A 19,724-nucleotide genomic window follows, 5' to 3' on the forward strand; every position below is an offset into this window, starting at 1 on the left:
AGGAAAGCAGAGATTAGAAGCACTCATTCCTTCACATGCCCATGCTGAAGCCATAGCCCACAGCTAGGCTGTAACTGTGGGTGCCAGACAAGTGAGCCAGGTGGTGGACATTTGGCCACCTCCTGCTTGGCAGAACCAATGTGATTGCCCCTAAGCGCATGCCTGTCTATAAGTGCATTCTGAGGTCTGCAAGTCAGGGACAGAACTGGGGCACATGGTCCAGGAGCCCACAGTCCGAGTGCCCCCCACAGCACCATGTCTGCACTCCTGGAATGCCCCATGCTTTCCAATGCCATGACCAGGGTGTTGCACTTGCACATAATAATGGAGCCAGAGCGCCAAACACAGGAGGAAGAGGTGGACAAGATGATGAAACACAAGATGAAGGAAGAAAAAGGAGAGAGAAGAGAGAATGTCACTAGAAGAGACCAAGGAACAAGTCCTGAAATTGAAAATAAAGCTTTTGGCCCTACAGGAAGAGAAGCACTAGCTTTTCCTACAGTTCAAGAAGTTGTAGATGAGAAAGAAAGGTGGAGGTGAAAGGAGTCTAGAGACCTGACCACCCTGTCATCAGCTGCATACCCACAGAGTCTGACTGTTCACACAGGAACTCATCTCCTCAGCATGCAGGGGAGCCCTGGAGGACACAATTGCCCAGGCACTCTTGTGGCAGCTGACAGAGCCAAACATGCTCACATCCCAAGGGCTCACCACCCAGCATTATGTGGGCTCATAGTTCTCACAGGGAACCCAGAGCATGGGCAATTCCAAGGCAGCCCAGGCGAGGCCTATGGGACTGTTCAGCCCCCACCTCACTAAGGACCCACTTAACTGATCATCAGCTCTTATCATCAGCTCAGAGATCCTCCAGCATTTCCTGCAGTGCAGTACTTGTCTCAGATACAGCCATAGCCCTATGCCATGCACAGCCACTTTCAGCCTACCCAGGAAATGTTCCTTTCAGCCTGGTGGTAGCCTGTCTTTATAGAAGCAGATGGAACATGCTAACCAGTAAACTGGCTTGTCTGCCTCATCCTCCCTGTGCTCCATACATCTCCAAGCTCTGAATCCAGTCTTTGGACTCTTTGCCTCCCCCTAGCCCCCCATGCAGATGCAACCAACAGGAAAGATGAACTTTGTAGCTGCTACCCAACCTGGATCCCCAGCTCCTTTTCATTCAGCACAGCCAGAACCCATGATTCTACCACAATGATCATCAAATTTGATTTTCAACCTTACCCCACCCCCACCATGGGTTAGTGTCCCCAGTATGCCCTAGTTCTAGGCCAATAAAATCTATCTGCCACTGGGGAGAGGATATATGAAGAGCATGAACTTCTCATTAAATTAAGGACTTCAAAAATTCTGTACTAGATTAATTCTAGATCAAAATAACAAGGCTCCTATATTCAACTGGTACTACATAATTTATTTGTTATGTAGAAATAATCATATATCATAGTTATCTTCATTTTTTGTCTTTTTGATTATTGTCAGTGTTACTGTCAAGAATATGAACCCCATGAAGTCAAAAATCATATCTACTTTGATCACAAGTGTGTTCCTATCTTTTGGCAGATAAACCTTAGCAGGCAAAACATTTAGCAGAAAGAGTGGTTATTGATTGATAATGTTTTGGTATAGATAAATGACTAATAATTTTGACATGAGTGTATGATTTGGAGGAAAAATGAGCATAGGCTGACTATTGAAGCTAGTTTAAGAAATAGCATTACATTTCTCTTTCCATATGTAGTCTGGAATTTTTAAGCAACAATTAAGCTCAATACAATTCAGTTTTATTAATAAAATCCCTGATTTTGTCAATAATATAATTATTTGAGAAACCATATAGCACAGTCTTAAAAATTCTTTCTGACTTCATATAAGAAACCATCAACTTAATGTCTCCCTGTACAAATGTGTTTTGCATTTAATGACAGCCAGGAGTCCACCTCAATGTCTTGTTAGCCTCCTGTAGGGGCAAAATGAAAAAGAACATTTAACATATATAGCTGGCAAATATTCTCCCTAACTAGATTAGCTGCTGCTGGAGGTCCAATACATATATTATTTCTAGCCTAGCCCTTGTCAATTCATTCATGCTTTTGTCCTCCACCACTCCTCAGAAGTGAAGATAAGTCTTCAGAAAGTATACTAATTGTGAGCCAATTACCACTGGTTGTTTTTTATATTATTGCATACCAGGACAGTACCTGGATTATCTTAAGTGTTTAATAAATATTTGTTGAATGAATGAATCGTTGATTTAATCCATCAAGAGCTGAATAGTCTTTGAATTATTCCAAGACCAAGTCATAATTAGATATTTATTTATTTATTCATTCATATTTATTTCCCCAGTATCTTTCTTTATATAGTTAAAATAGCATAGCAAAGTCCCATCAAGAACATGCCATGCTGTAAAATGACAATTTAATGCTTAATCTATACTTTTTTTCTTAGAAGGAAAAAAAAAACACCTAGAATACCTGATTGTCTTTCATTAGGGCTTTACAGCTTTCCTCATAGAATTTACTGAACTAGCTTTTTAAATGGTAAATTTGGTGGTTTTCTTTTCTAGCATACTATTTACTCATGTTTTGCATTTGATTAAGAGTTTCATTTGACTGAGAATTTTTCTTCTTTTTCTCTTCCCTAGAACATTTGCAGTTTCCATCTCAATGTCTCCTTATGAATCTTCCATCGTATTGATGATTCAGTGTTCCTGCCTCTGCAGATGGTAGGTAACACAGATTTAGTCATAGAGCCAAAGAAAATGTGCCACTTTACTGTTGTTAAAGATTTATTTTTTAAATGCCTCACACTTGCAACTTATTGCCTAATGTTATATATAAAATATCTCCAATGTGCAGAAAACTTGAAAAAATTTTACAGTGACCATTCACCTACCCGACACCAAAATTTGACAATTAACATTTTGCTATATTGGTTTTATTATATATCTTTTCATCTCTCCATTATCCTACCCATCCATCAAGCCATCTTATTTTTTGTACACATTTTACTGTAAGTTGAATTCATCAGTACTACAGTCCTAAACATTTTAGCATGCAAATCAGAAGCTAAAGTTCAATATTTGTTTCCAGATTTTTTTAATTTGAAGTGAAACTTACTTAAAACAATATGTCTAAGTTTTAAGCATGCAATTTGATGAGTTTTGACAAATAACACAAACTCCTTTCTCAATATATTGCATTATCATCAACCTGGAAAAGTTTTCATATTACACTTTTTAGTCAGTCTCCACCCCTACTCTTCCTTTCAGAGGTCACCGCTATTCTGACTTTTTTCCATTATAAATTAGTTTTCTCCGTTTGTTGTAGCACTTCTTATGAATTATATGGTACACTATGCACTCTTTTGTGTAAAGCTTCTTTCACTAAGCATTATGTTTTTGACATTCATCCATGTCAATCTCTGTGTAAAGATCTTACTAGTTTGTAATACAATACTAAGTAGCATTTCATTTTATGAATATAGTACACTTTATTTATTCTCCTGTTGATCAATATTTGAGCTGTGTTTCCAGTTTTGGCTTTTCTGAATAAAGCTCTTTGTATGTTCTTGTGTATGAATGAATCTTCATGTAAACTTATATGTTTGCATATAACTTCGGTAAATATCTAGTAGTATACTTCCTGGTTGCGGCATAGGTGTATCTTTCATTTTAACTAACACTGCCTGATCCTTTTTCCCAAGTACTCATATCATTTTACACTCCTACCCAACAATATATGAGAGTTCAAGTTGTTACACATCCTTGGCAAACCAGGTGTTACCAGTCTTAATTTAACTATTCTAGTAGATTTAATATTTCACTGTGATGTTACTTTTCATTTCCCAAATGACTAATGATTTTGAATTTTTATCATCTGATTTTTCCCCATTCTTGGGATAGATAAACATTTGTTAATTAGGGGTTCTCTTTTTTTTTTGAAGAGTTGATTTCAACTTGCTAATATATTGCTAAAGATTTTTATTACAATCTTTATTGAGACATATTTTTCCTTTGTTAGGTTTTGATCCTTTTAGGTAGAGCATATTTTGACACCATTATCTCACAAGATGTAGAGCCATAATCACTAGTTCTTGCCTCCAGGCTTGTAGAGTAGTGGGTATGTGGCTTGAGCTTAATATTTCTGTTTTGTTTTTGGTCCACAAAGATATTTATTTTAGGCCTGCTATTTTAATTTTCTATCTTTAAATTATTTATTTTTCTATGTTTCTGAAGTATTGAGGATGCATCAAATGTTTTCTTCTGTGTCATCATAACCAGAATTGACATTTTACCATTACTTTATTAACTTTGGGTTTGATGGCACCCTCTTTTTTCTTGGTTAGTAATTATAAGATATTAAGGGTTTTTTTTTTATGGTAGGACTAAACACAAGGTCACTTGTATGGTACCAAAAGACAAAACTTTTGTCACTTACCACTTCAAGTGAAACAAGGAAGCAAAGCAGGGGCAAGCAAAGGGTTGCACTGGGGGGGAGGGCAATGTAACAGCAAGCTGGAGCTATAGGGCCAGTTTATGTATGGCAAGCAGAGTGAGTTTAGCTAGATCTCTTAAATTTGCTGTGAATTAACTAATTTGAATAATTTCAAGGACTCTGGGATATATAGGCTGCCTAGTTGTCTGGTACCTGGACATAAGGTGATTTGGGCTGCTGGTACATGCATAGGGATTCACAGTGTGAGAGATAAAAAGAGAAGTGGTTGGTATGTGGACTTAATTAGCTACCCAAGGAGGGGAACTGACTGGCCTCTATCTAGGGTCTCAAAATTGAGTATAGATGGCATTAACAAAACAATATTAATAGCTATGCAAACTAGATAGCCATATACTAGCAAGACATTCTTGGTTGATTTCCTAGACCTTTTCCCTGACATAGTCTGAAGATCAATGATGCAAATCATTGGATTTAGTTTTAAGATATAAAATAAAAACTGAAGTAGGTAAATTGGACAACATCAAAATTTAAAATTTCTGTGTACTGAAGGATACAATTAATTCGAAAAAGCAATCCGCAGAAGAGGAGAAAATATTTGCAAATCACATGTCTGATAAGAGGTTAGTATCTAGAATATATAAAGAAATACTTCTCAATAACAACAAAACAATCTGATTTAAAAACAGGCAAAGGAATAGACACTTCTCCAAAGAAGATAAACAAATGGCCAACAAGCACATGAAAAGATACTCAACTTCACTAATCATTAAGGAAATACATATCAAAATCACAATGAGACACCATTTCATACCTATTAGGGCTACCATAAAAATTAAATAAAACATAACAATTGTTGTTGAGGATGTGGAGAAATTAGAATTCTTGTGCACTGTTGGTGGGAATGTAAAGTAGTATATCTGCTATGGAAAGCAGTATGACAGTTCCTTAAAAAATTACAAATATAATTATTATGTGATTCAGGGATCTCAGTTCTGGATATATACCCAAAATAATATCAGTGTCTCAAAGAGATATTTGCACACTTATGTTTATAGCAGCATCCGTAGCCAAAAGGTGCAAGCAACTCAGATTTCATCAATGCATAAATGGATAAAAATATGGAACAAAAAATCAAGGAAATTCTGAGACATTCTACAACATGAATGAGCCTTGAGGGCATTACTACTGGCATTTCATAGGCAGATACAAAGATGTTGTTAAACATTCTACAGTACACAGGACAGTTTCCCAACAAATAATTATTCATCCCAAGATGTTAATAATGTCAAGGTTCAGAAACCTTGCTCCAGAGGAACTTCTAATTCCAACGTGTAAAGGCCAATTTACGTAGTTCACAGAAACTTTTTTGATCCTGACTATTGATAGCACAATGAACCTATCAGAACAAATCATTATGAACTCATGTCTAGCCGACTGGGTCCTCCAAAGATGTCCTTTCAGTGCCATACTCAATAGCCAACTATAGGACAATATAGCAAAGGTTAAAATTCAAGGTAGAAGTGATAAAGTAAAGAAAAATGAAATGGAAAGTGGAGTTCCTATTTTAGTCAACCAAGTTTCAGCTTAAGCATAGGCAGAGCACGGTATGGTGGAGCTAGCCCAACGTGGCATGAAGAAAGGGGAAGGAGGGAGGAAAGAGAGACGGAAAAAGAAAGAGAGAAGAAAATCCTTTTGTAAGGTTGTTGTTTGACATTTCAGCCTATTTTCTTCATTCATAAGGTTTTTATTTCATTCTTGAATTCTACTGTTTGGAGGAGGATGGAAGATACTCTAACAATGAATTTGATTTTGCCATTTGTCCCACAAATACCTCATGCCTAGATATGCCAGATTTCCTTTCCATCAAACCAGATGGTTTGATACAAGCATTATGTATGACATTTTTCTCACCAGTGTTCATAATTTGTACTCAAAATGCTGATTTCTAAGATCATGACTTTTCCAACTATTACTTTTATCTGGTCTCCTGATTGAAAAGCAGTAATGCTTTTTATGGCAGGTAAATTTTCTTCCTAAATTTATTGTCCATTTATAATCCACTTTAACTTGTAAATTGGGCACTGTGCTTGCAAAGAGAGATTTTTCTAGTTGTTTCAGCTATGCAGCTAGGTCTTCTTTTATTCAGGAGGCAATTCAGTGGTCCCCTACATCCAAAGAGAGGGAAAGTTTAAAGCTCAGGGCTTCTGCTTCATGTCCCAAGTTTCTACCATTACAAAAGATGCAGTCTCAAAGCTCATTTATTGCTCACCGCATCTTTTATTATGCATTTTCTATCTTTATAGGCAAGTATAAATATAAATAAAACAGAAGATAAAAAGAATGTAGAACAGCATGGCAGAGATAATTTAGATGGCAAAACTGAAATAAGAAATTTTGAGCATAGATGTAAGACAAGTATCATTTCTATATTTTGAAGACTCCAATTATTCATTCTATTTTTATACTAGATATATTAAAATATAAAATTAGAAAACCATTTTAGGCCCTGGCTGGTGTAGCTCAGTGGATTGAGCATGGGCCTGAGAACCAAACAACTGCAGTTCGAATCCCAGTCAGAGCATATGCCTGGGCTGCAGGCCAGTTCCCAGCAGGGGACGCACGAGAGGCAACCATACATTGATATTTCTCTTCCTCTGTCCTTCCCTTCCTCTCTAAAGATAAATAAAATGTTAAAAAATAAAATAAAATAAAATTAGAAAACTGTTTTAAGTCCACAAAAGCAATATAATTTAAGTATCAAGGTTGACAATCTCATTTCATTATATAGTATATTTGCCCATCCTCAATTGCTTCATAGATGATCAAAGAAAATATATTTCTATCAACCATGAAAATTTCTGGTCTCCACACACTTCTCTGAAGATTCTTGTCCAGTAATTATTTATTTGAGAAATGCAAGAAATTAAGTTTCACTGACAGAAGAAATTATATTCTTTTCCCTTCTCTGGATTTCTGCTGTATAATTTGGATTAAACTTCTTATTCAGGCCAGCTCTCATTTATCTATATTTCAAAAAACTGTAATATGATCCTAATAATTAAAAAATTCCAAGTACTGAAAGCTCTTCTACTTAAAAAACCATAGCAACATTTAGAAAGAAATTCATTAAGATTGTTCATTTTCTGTTTTGACTAGTTAACAGTTCCACTGAGAATATAGAAGAAGGAATGAAATTACCTCCAGATAAGGAACATAATGGGGTGTGAGAATTTCTTAAATTAGGTAATAGTGAACTCTACAATACTTAATGATCTTACTGAGCATCCACCTTTTGAGATTTGGAGGCAACCAAAAGTTAGTACACTCTTTTGATTTGAAATTAAATATTCTCTACAACAGTCAAGAACTAAATCTTTTAGTTTACTTCACCACCTTGTCCCAATATTATTGCTTCTAGGAATAGATACATTCTCATTTCTCTCTAACCATAATAAAATCACTCATGCTCCAGAAATCAGTTTGGATCTCAGCATGTGGAATTAAGTAAAATGTTTTCCTCTTACATATGCCTACATCTCTCTATCATTTCCCACCCATCCAACTATTAATCTATTAATTTAATTATGATGTAAGTATATATATTCAACACCTGCTGTATGTCAGGAAATGGATAGGAGACAGCAAACTTTTGCTGCAAAGGGCCAGATAGTAAATACTTTAGGCTCTGTAGGCCCCATGATCTTTGTTGCAGGTATTCAGCTCTGTCATTGTGGTATAAAATCAGCCAAAGAAAATGTGCAAAATGAATGGGTATGGCTGTGTTTTAATAAAATTTTAGTAACCAAAACAGGTGGTGGGATGGATTTTTCCAGTGAGAGATAATTTTCTGAGCCCTGGACAATATGATAGACACTAGATGATATATTAGGCAATATAATCACAGAAATCAAAGTGTTAATTTAAGAAAATAAGATAAATGCAAAACTTTGGTATGTTGTTTAAAGAACTAGACATCTGGATGTAAGGCTGTTAAAAGTAATACACTCATATTCAGCCAGAATCACACATCAAGACAGAGTGACAAAGAGAGATTGAGAAAGCGAGAGGGAGGAGGATGGGGGTAGAGAGAAAGAGAGAATTAATATAAGGATATCATTATTATCTTTAAAACTTAAAATGAACATATTATATACCTTATTTTTAAAAGCCAAAACATTAAACATTCATTTTGGTTTTAGAAAAAAATAGCCCCCTCCCAAATACAATATGCTATATAACAGAAATACTACTTGACAAAAAATAGGCCTTCCATACATATACATATATATATAAATAATTGCTAAAGTAATTCACCTTCTAAAATAGCTTTATTTATTTATTTTTAAAGATTTTATTTATTTATCTTTAGAGGGGAAGGGAAGGAGAGAGGGAGAGAAATATCGATGTATGGCTGCCTCGCGTGATTCCCCTGCTGGGAACTGGCCTGCAACCCAAGCATGTGCCCTGCCTGGGAATCAAACCGTGATCGTGTGGTTTGCAGGCCCGCGCTCAATCCACTGAGCTACACCAGCCAGGGCACTATTTCTAAAACTATTTTAGCCCTGGCTGGTGTAGCTCAGTGGATTGAGTGCGGGCCTGCGAACCACACAATGGAGGTTCGATTCCCAGGCAGGGCACATGCTTGGGTTGCAGGCCAGTTCCCAGCAGGGGAATCACGCGAGGCAGCCATACATCGATATTTCTCTCCCTCTCTCCTTCCCTTCCCCTCTAAAGATAAATAAATAAAATCTTTTAAAAAAAGGTAATTATGAGAGGTGAAGTATATGATAACTAAACTTCTGGCAATCATTTTGCAATAAATACGTGTGTTAAATCATCACATTGTACATCTTTTTTTTAATTTTTATTTTCATTGTTGTTCAAGTACAGTTTCCTGTCTTTTACTCCCATCCCCCCCAAGGCCTCCCCACGTCCCTCCCATTTCCACCCCTCTTGTTTTTGTCAATGTATAAAGGACACATTTTACATCTTAAACTTGTATGTTATATGTCAATTTTGTCTCAATAAAGCTGCATAAAATAGTTGGAGGGCAATATTTTATGTATGAGAAATAGTTGGTTCTTAAATTGTATTTCACACAAGACATTTCAGGAATAATATTTAGGTCAAAAGCCTATAGTTGGATATCAAAAATTAGCTGCATAAAATCTTATTTGAAATAGTCTTTTTAAAACAATTCAAGTAACTCCAAAACATTTGCAGACAAAGAAGACAGAGTTATAAGATTTGATGAGATGTAAACACTGTAGCACTATAATAACCCAGCTGGGACAAGAAAACAACAAAGTTAGAATGCCATTTATTCTATATATCATAATTATTTTTATTAAACCTTTTTGGTTGGCAGTATAATATTTTAAAAAGTAAAAGTCATATGAAACATTATGTAGTGTAGAATTTCCAAAGAGTAGCTTTTGTTGAGTGTGAAAATAAATTAGAAATGATCAAATTTGTTAAATACCTGAAGAACCTCAGTTGGGAAAGTCATCCAATGCAAACTTAAATATTGGAGTTAGATTTTAGGGATAAGGTTTGAACTGTCATTTTTTCATTCTCTCAGTTTCTGTTATTATTTGCTAGCTATTTTCTCACAGTAATATTTCCTTAATACATTATGTTTTACTTTATTAAATACAACATATAATGTATATAAGATATATTAGGCATCTAATGCATTATAGTTATATTTATTAGGTTAATCTCATTATCCTTACTGTGTCTCATTTGTATTCTTTGTTTTTTATAATTACATATTTTTTCATCTAAAAGTTGTTTCTCATCATCAGTGGAAATACATGTCAACTCTATTGGTCACATACTTTTGAACATTCTTTAAAATTGATAAGGTGCATTTAGTATATGCCACCTTTATCTATAAAATGTTTAATCCAAAGTATGTGGGGGAGATTGGGGTTATCTCTATCTTTAAAATTAATAAGATATATGTTATGCCCTGGCCAGGTGACTAAGTTGGTTGGAGCATCATCCCGTACACCAAAAGACTGTGTGTTTGATCTTCAGTCAAGGCACATACCTAGGTTGCAGGTTGAATCCCAGTTAGCGCTCATAAGGGAGGCAACCAATCAATGTTTCTTTCTCACTTCAATGTTTCTCTCTCCCCGCTTCCTTTCTTTCTAAAATCAGTAAGTGTATCTTCATGTGAGGATCCAAAATATAATAAGATGCTATTTATGTTATAATATAAAACATGTAGCAAAATCCATGCTCACAACTTACAAAATGCCCCAATGTGCTATGAATTGTTTTGAATATGCAATGTTATTTTAAAGGAACAAACAGTACATTCTAGAAAGTGTTGTTAAGAAACATAGGAAAGAGTAAGAGGAATTTACTGGCTATTTTTTTATGAAGCAAAAAGTTTGTGATATAATGTTGATAAGTTTAAAATAATTATTTAATACTTACTTTTTTGCCAGATGCTAAGCTAGAGGCTAGGCACACAACAATGGAGAAGAAAGCTACAAGCATGCATGCTCTTCTGGAGTATGCAAGTTATTAATAGTTGCAGTTGTGATAAATTGTTTCAAAGGCAGAGTGCTATGGTCAAATGAAAGTGGGAGAGTTTCCTTATTCCGGAGATGAAGAAATTAGAACTTATAACTGTTGAGTGTAAGAGAAAAGTAACATTATAGTAACATGAGGTTAAAATGAAAATGTTGTTCAGAGGCAAGAAAACCCCATATATCTGCCCCAGGCAAATTACTTTTGAGATGACTAGCTTGTCTAGAATCTCATGTATCCTACTCTGTGAGTTTCTAAAGTGAAGACTTTGCTCTCATACTTGATTCACTATACTGTAGCTATGCACTCAAAGGATGTTCTTAGAAAATCTGACAATGAATATATCTTCTTGCCCTAATTGTGTTGCGTTGATAATTAGGTACCCTTACTGCTTTCCAATCTTTTCTTCTTTCCATTAATAACTATGAAGTTGTTTGAAGTGGCTCAACTGAAAAAAAGATACATGACACTATCATAAGCTTCAGGGTGATAAAATGTATAATTGTGTTTTATGAGAAGGACAGGATATTGCTCAATAGGAGATTCCATTTTCTGAGTGAAATTTAAATTAGAAATTATTCTTCACAGCAAGTCAGGTTTAAAATGTCATAGTTCACATATCTTTTTGAATTACTGTTACCATTTTCTTTGATAAGTACCCAGAAATAAAATCCTGCCATTTGGGACAGGATGGATGGACCTAGAGTGTGTTGTGCTAAATAAAACAAGTAAGACAAAGACAAATACTGCATGATTTCACTTATATGTCGAATTTTTTTAATTCAAAACAGTCGATGGAAGGAGATTTAACTTAGGGTGGTGAACACACAATGCAATATACACGTGATATATTGTAGAATTGTACACTTGAAACTTATATAATCTTATTAGCTGATGTTTCCATAATAAATTTAATTCTAAAAGATATACAAATTAAAAATAAAAACAAATTAACAAACAAAACAAAAACAAACTCATAGGAACAAAAAACAAACTGATGGCTATCAGAGGGGAGATGGATGGAAAAGTTGAAGGAGAATATAGTAACAGTGTGTTAACTTTTCATGGTGATAGCAAGGTTACTAGACTTAGTATAGTGAGCACATTGTAAGATATATAAATGTCAAACCACAATGTTGTACACCTGAAACTTATATAATATTATATGCCAGCTATACTTTAATTAAAAAATCAAACACTGAAGAGAATTTTTTAAAATGTCATAGTTCACTGTGCATTGACCAAAATATACTTATTGTTACCCTTGGCTTAACTGAACTTTAGGATTCTTCTTGACTATAGGCCCTAAATTCCTTTCTGTAGAACATTTGCTTTAGAAAATGGGCAATTGTAATTTTGTTTGCTGCTCCTTTGAGATGTAAATCTTCTATAACCAAACAATGTTTTTCTCAGGGACTTGGGGGCCATATTTTTGAAATGTAATAATCGAGAAAGCTCCCTTTCTCCCAGACTGCCTGATTATTGGAGACTAACTTAGATAAGAACCAATTAACAAATTCAGATAACCCAATAACATAGACACTCTTTCCTCCAATGTCTTCCAGTATTTTTCCATTAGCTCATCACAGCCTTTCAAATCTTCCTGACTTTTATTTCAGTGGAGCTGAGTTGAATTTCTCTCCTTCATTGCAATAGTCTTAAATATATTCTCCTTTACCTGTTTAACTGGTCAGGTGCAATTATTGTTTGACAGCACAGCAAATGCTGTTTCTTTTTAATTTTATGTGAAATAAGACCAGATATTTCAGCTATACTTAGGCCCATAGTCAGGGATAAACCAAACATATCAGAGAAATGCAATTATTTTTAGAAGGAAATTATACAGACTTTATGATTAAAGTCTATTCTTAGAAAACTCTGTAAGGTTTACACAAGTAGAGCTATGAAGCAGAGATCTACGTCCTGGGGCATATTGTATGAGGTGGGCCCAAAGGAGCTTTTGACAGTCAGGAGAGAAAACCAACTGCTTAACTATTATCCTAATTTACTACCTGAGAAGGAAATAGAAACCAGTGTTCAAAACCCATGGTGTATCTTTTGTAAACTGTTGAACCTATATGTGCATATTAAATTGTATACAGTCTAAACTCTAGATTTTGGCCTCAATCATTCTAAAGAAAGTTTTATTTTTATTATACATTACTTTGGTTATCTTGCTCAATTTCTTATGACCTTTCTAAATATTGTTCTAGGTATACAATTGGACATTAAAAGTAAACATCTAAATTAACAAGAGATAACATATCCTACCTCCACTTCCTACCACATATGACATGTCTTAAAGTCCACAATCTATTTCAACTTTATTTCATTTATATGTGGAATCTCTAGCATAGCACCATGCAACAGAACTTTCTATAATGATGGAAATGTTCCAATAAAGTAACTTAGCCACATTTGGTAACTGAGCACTCAAAATCTGACTGGTGTGACCAAGGTACTGAAAATTTAACTTTATTCAATGACAAATTTAACTTAAATGTAAATAATCACATGTGGCTAGTGACTTCTGTAGTGGACAGTGCACTAGTTTTTATCAGTCATAGATCTACTTCATTGCCAATGGGTTTAGAGCTTGCTGGGAGGTTAATCATACAAAGCTTTGTACAAGATTTTCAGAGTAGAAAATGAGATCCCTGCCTACCTAAATCAGTTTCTTAATCTTGGCACTACTAATATTTTAGGTCAGATAATTATTTGTTGTGGAATGAGGGGTCAGGAGCAGGTATCCTGTATACAGAAAATGGTTAGCAACAGCCCTGGTCACCACCCACTAAATGACAGAAACACCTCTATTCTTGTTCTGACAAGTGGAAATGTCATCGGACATTGCAAAATGTCTTCTGGGGCTTTAAGGAACATCCATGTAAGCACTACTTTTAGTCCTAATTATTCGTGTTGGAATTCCAGCCACTTCTTCAGGCAAACTGCCTCCAAGACTATCTGGCTCAGGTAAGGAGGTTCATTGATGTGCCTGTTGTGGTGGATATCTGAATATATGACTGTCAAGTAAGGGGCAGAGAGAAAATAGTATAGGGAAAAAGGGAAGGCAAGAACTAATTCCATTACAAACACAAGAAAATATTACTTTTTAAATTAGGTACTTTGAGTTCCTACACTTTTAACTTTGCAAAATGGCCTCATCTGTATTTCCTAATGTGTTTGATTACTTGCAATTACCACTCATTTAGAGTTTCTAACTTCATATTATTTTGGAAAATTTAAGAAGTATTTAAAGTACATTCTGAATCTCACCCCTGTGAGACAAGAATAGAAGTAAAATTCTGTTCTAAATATGTCAGAGGTCAGAGCCACACTTCCTACCTTAAATGAAAGCAAATTAGCTCAGTTACAAGAGAAGGAGGGATGAGTATGGCAGCAACTAGGGAGGGAAAAAAGGACATCATTTCTGGGCATGGTCCTGGATACAAATATTCTATTCTATTTTATTTTATTTTTTAATTTATTTAATTATTTTTCAAGTACAGTTTTCTATTACTCCCATCCCATCCCACCCCCTGTGCTCCCCTCCTCCCTCCCATATCCACCCTTCTCAGTTGTTGTCCATGTATCCTTTTTATATGTTCCTCTAAATCCCTCCCCTATTTCCCCTGAAGTCTCCCTCTCCTCTTCCCTCTGGTCACTGTCAGCCTATTCTCTATTTCAGTGTCTTTGGTTATATTTTGCTTGCTTATTTGTTTTGTTGTTTAGCTTCCTGTTAAAGGTGAGATCATATGGTATTTGTCCTTCAACACCTGGCTTATTTCACTCAGCATAATGCTTTCCAGTTCCATCCATGTTGTTGCAAAAGGTAGGAGTTCATTCTTTCTTTCTGCTGCATAGAATTCGATTGTGTATATGTACCATAGTTTTTGGATCCATTCATTTACTGACAGACACCTAGGTTGCTTCCAACTCTTGGCTATTGTAAATTTTGCTGCTATGAACATTGGGGTGCATATATTCTTTGGGATTGATGTTTTAGGGTTCTTAGGATGCAATCCTAGCAGTGGAATTGCTGGGTCAAAAGGCAGATCCAATTTTAGTTTTCTGAGAAAATTCCATACTGTTTTCCATAATGGTTGTACCAGTTTGCAATCCCACCAACAGTGGACCAGAGTTCCCTTATCCCCACACCCTCTCCAAACTTTGTTGTTTATTGCTTTGTTTATGATAGCCATTCTCACCAGTGTAAAGTGGTATGTCATTGTGGTTTTAATTTGCATCTCTCTGATAGCAAGCGATATTGAGCATCTGTTCATGTGTCTCTGGATCCTCTGTATGTCCTCCTTGTAGAAGTGTCTGTTCAAGTCCTTTCCCCAGTTTTTATTTTTACTTTTATTTTTTGGATGATGAGAGAAAATGTTTAATTTAATTTTATTTTTTTAATATAATTTTTATTTAATTCTTGTTCACGTACAGGTTTCTGTCTTATATTCCCAACCCTGCCCGCCCTCCACCCCATGCTCCCCGCCTCCCTCCCCTTTCCACCCCCCACCCTTAGTTATTGTCCATGTGTCCTTTATACTTGTTCATGTGAGTCCATTCCCTTTTCCCCTATGATTCTCTCCCCTCTCCCCTCTGGACCCTGTCAGCCTGTTCCATATTTGAGTGTCATTGGTCGTATTTTGCTTGCTTGTTTGGTTTGTTTAGAATCCTGTTAACGGTGAGATCATATGATATTTGTCTTTCACCGCCTGGCTTATTTCGCTCAGCATAATGCTTTCCAGTTCCATCCATGATGTTGCAAAGGGTAGTAGTTCCTTCTTCCTTTCTGCAGCATAGAATTCCATTGTGTAAATGTACCATAGTTTTCTGATCCAGTCATTAATCGATGGGCATCTAGGTTGCTTCCAACTCTTGGCTATCGTGAATTGTGCTGCTATGAACATTGGGGTGCATGGGTTCTTTTGGATTGGTGTTTCACGATTCTTAGGATATACTCCTAAGAGTGGAATTGCTGGGTCAAAAGGCACATCCATTTTTAGTTTTCTTAGAAAATTCCATACTGTTTTCCATAGTGGTTGTACCAGTCTGCAATCCCACCAACAGTGAACTAGGCTTCCCCTTTCCTCACAACCTCTCCAGCACTTGTTGTTTGTTTCTTTGTTTATGATAGCCATTCTGACTGGTGTTAAGTGGTATCTCATTGTGGTTTTAATTTGCATCTCTCTGATAGCTAGCGATATCGAGCATCTTTTCATGTGTCTCTGGATCCTCTGTATGTCCTCCTTGGAGAAATGTCTGTTCAAGTCCTTTGCCCATTTTTTAATTGGGTTAGTTGTCTTCTTAGAGTGAAGTCGTGTGAGTTCTTTGTATATTTTGGAGATTAAACCTTTGTCTGAGGTATCATTGGCAAATATGTTTTCCCAAACAGTTGCTTCTCTTTTTATCTTGATACTGTTTTCCTTAGCCATGCAGAAGCTTTTAATTTTGATGAGATCCCATTTGTTTATTCTTTCCTTTATGTCCCTTGCTCTAGGGGACGTATCAGTAAAAATATTGCTGCGTGGAATATCTGAGATTTTCTTGCCAATGCTCTCCTCTAGGGCTTTAATGGTTTCACGGCTTATATTTAAGTCTTTTATCCACCTTGAATTTATTTTGGTGTATGGTGTAAGTTGGTGCTCAAGTTTCATTTTTTTGCATGTAGCTGTCCAGTTCTCCCAACACCATTTGTTGAAGAGGCTATCTTTACTCCATTTTATGTTATTGCCCCCTTTGTCGAATATTAATTGACTGTAGAGAGTTGGGTTTATTTCTGGGCTCTCTGTTCTATTCCATTGGTCTATGTGCCTGTTTTTGTGCCAGTACCAGGCTGTTTTGATTACAGTGGCCTTGTAATACAGTTTGATATCAGGTATTGTGATCCCTCCTACTTTGTTCTTCTTTCTCAAAATTGCAGCTGCTATTCGGGGTCTTTTATGGTTCCATATAAATTTTTGAAGTGTTTGTTCTATGTCTGTGAAATATGCCATTGGTACTTTAATAGGTATTGCATTGAATCTGTAAATTGCTTTGGGTAGTATGGACATTTTGATGATGTTAATTCTTCCAATCCATGAACACGGTATATGTTTCCATTTGTTTGTGTCTTCCTTGATTTCTTTCTTCAGTGTTGTGTAGTTTTCTGCATACAGGTCTTTTACCTCCTTGGTTAGGTTTATTCCCAGATATTTTATTTTTCTTTTTGCTATATCGAATGGGATTTTTTTCCTGATTTCTGCTTCTGCTGCTTCATTGTTGGTATACAAAAATGCCTTTGATTTCTGGATATTAACTTTGTATCCCGCTGTTATGCCAAATTCATTTATTAGTTCCAGCAGTTTTTTGGTAGAGGCTATAGGGTTTTCCATGTACACTATCATGTCATCTGCAAACAATGCCAGTTTTGTTTCCTCCTTTCCGATTTGGATGCCTTTTATTTCCTTTTCTTGTCTGATCGCTGCAGCTAGAACTTCTAATACTATATTGAATAGAAGTGGTGAAAGTGGGCAACCTTGTCTTGTACCTGATCTTAGTGGAAAAGCTTTTAGTTTTTGCCCATTGAGTATGATGTTGGCTGTAGGTCTTTCATATATGGCCTTTATTATATTGAGGAATGTTCCCTCTATTCCCACCTTGCTGAGTACCTTTATCATAAATGGGTGTTGTACCTTATCAAAAGCTTTTTCCGCATCTATTGATATGACCATGTGGTTTTTGTCTTTGCTTTTGTTTATTTCGTGTATTACATTTATTGATTTGCGTATATTGAACCATCCTTGCATCCCCGGGATGAATCCCACTTGGTCGTGGTGTATGATCTTTTTGATATATTGTTGGATGCGATTTGCCAATATTTTGTTGAGGATTTTAGCATCTATGTTCATCAGTGATATTGGTCTGTAATTTTCTTTCTTTGTTGTGTCTCTATCTGGCTTTGGGATTAGGGTGATGCTGGCTTCATAGAAAGAGTTGGGGAGTTTTCCCTCCTTTTGGATTTTTTGGAATAGTCTGTGAAGAATAGGGGTTAGCTCTTCCTTAAAAGCTTTGTAGAATTCTCCTGTGAAACCATCTGGCCCAGGGCTTTTGTGTGATGGGAGTTTTTTGATTACTTCTTCAATTTCATTTGCTGTTATTGGCCTGTTCAGGTTTTCTGCTTCTTTTTCATTGAGTTTTGGAAGATTATATTTTTCTAGAAATTTGTCCATTTCACCCAGGTTTTCAAATTTCTTGGCATACAGTTCCGCATAGTAATTTCTTACAATCCTTTCTATTTCTGTGGTATCAGTTGTAATCTCTCCTCTTTCATTTCTGATTGTGTTTATTTGTGTCCTCTCTCTTCTTTTCTTAATGAGCCTACTTAAAGGTTTGTCTATTTTGTTTATCTTTTCAAAAAACCAACTCCTGGATTCATTGATCTTTAGAATTGTGCTTTTAGTCTCTATGTCATTTAATTCTGCTTTGATCTTGGTTATTTCCTTCCTTCTACTTGCTCTGGGCTGTCTTTGTTGTTGTTCCTCGAGTTCTTGCAGGCGTTGGGTTAGGTTGTTTGTTTGAAATGTTTCTATCCTCTTTAGGTGAGCCTGTATCGCTATGAACTTCCCTCTCAGGACTGCCTTCACTGTGTCCCATAAATTTTGGGTTGTGGTGAGTTCATTTTCATTTGTTTCAAGGAGTTTTTTGATTTCCTCCCTAATTTCAATCTTGACCCATTCATTGTTCAATAGCCTACCATTCAGTCTCCATGATTTTGGGTGTTTTGGGTTTTTTCCTGTGGGGTTGGTTTCCAATTTCAGTCCCTTGTGATCAGAGAAGATGCTTGGTATGATTTCTATTTTCCTGAAGTTGTTGAGACTGGTTTTGTGTCCTATCATGTGATCTATCTTTGAAAATGTTCCATGTGCGTTTGAAAAGAAAGTGTATTTAGTTTCTTTGGGATGGATGGCTCTATATATATCAATTAGGTCCATTTCTTCTAGAGTGTCGTTTAATGCTGCTATATCTTTGTTGATATTTTGTTTGGAAGATCTGTCCATTTTTGACAGTGGGGTGTTAAAATCCCCTACTATAATTGTGTTGCTGTCAATATCTTTCTTGAGGTCCTCTAGGATTTTCTTTATATATTTGGGTGCTCCTGTGTTGGGTGCATATATATTTATGATGTTAATGTCTTCTTGGTGGATTCTTCCCTTGAGTATTATGAAGTGACCTTCTGGGTCTCTCTTTATAGCCTTTTTTTTGAAGTCTATTTTGTCTGATATGAGGATTGCTACCCCGGCTTTTTTTTCATGTCCATTTGCTTGGAAAATTTGTTTCCATCCTTTCACTTTCAGTCTGTGGTGGTCTTTTGTCCTCAGGTGAGTCTCTTGTAGGCAGCATATGTGTGGGTCATGCTTTCTTATCCATTCAGCTATTCTATGTCTCTTAATTGGTGCATTTAATCCATTTACGTTTAAAGTTATTATCGAAAGGTACTTATTCATTGCCATTTATGTACCTGTGTTCCTCTCTGTCTCTCTCTTTTCCTTCCTTTCCTTAAAGCAGCCCTTTTAGTAATTCTTGTAGAGCAGGTTTTGTGGAGGCGTATTCTTTTAGACTTCTTTTGTCTTGGAAGCTCTTTATTTGGCCTTCTATCTTGATTGAGAGCCTTGCTGGATAAAGCAGTCTCGGTTGTAGGCCTCTGTTTCTCATTACTTGGAA

At 35.9% G+C, this 19,724-nt stretch overlaps 1 pseudogene; it reads left to right on the plus strand.

The window, feature by feature from the left end:
* The first annotated feature begins 255 nt into the window (after nt 1-255).
* On the plus strand, nt 256-1,226 carry LOC118990024 (G protein pathway suppressor 2-like; annotated as a pseudogene).
* The last annotated feature ends 18,498 nt before the right edge of the window (nt 1,227-19,724 follow it).

Source organism: Sturnira hondurensis, unplaced genomic scaffold, assembly GCF_014824575.4.
Source record: "Sturnira hondurensis isolate 20B ecotype Veracruz unplaced genomic scaffold, ASM1482457v3 Scaffold0000856, whole genome shotgun sequence".
NCBI lineage: Eukaryota > Metazoa > Chordata > Mammalia > Chiroptera > Phyllostomidae > Sturnira > Sturnira hondurensis.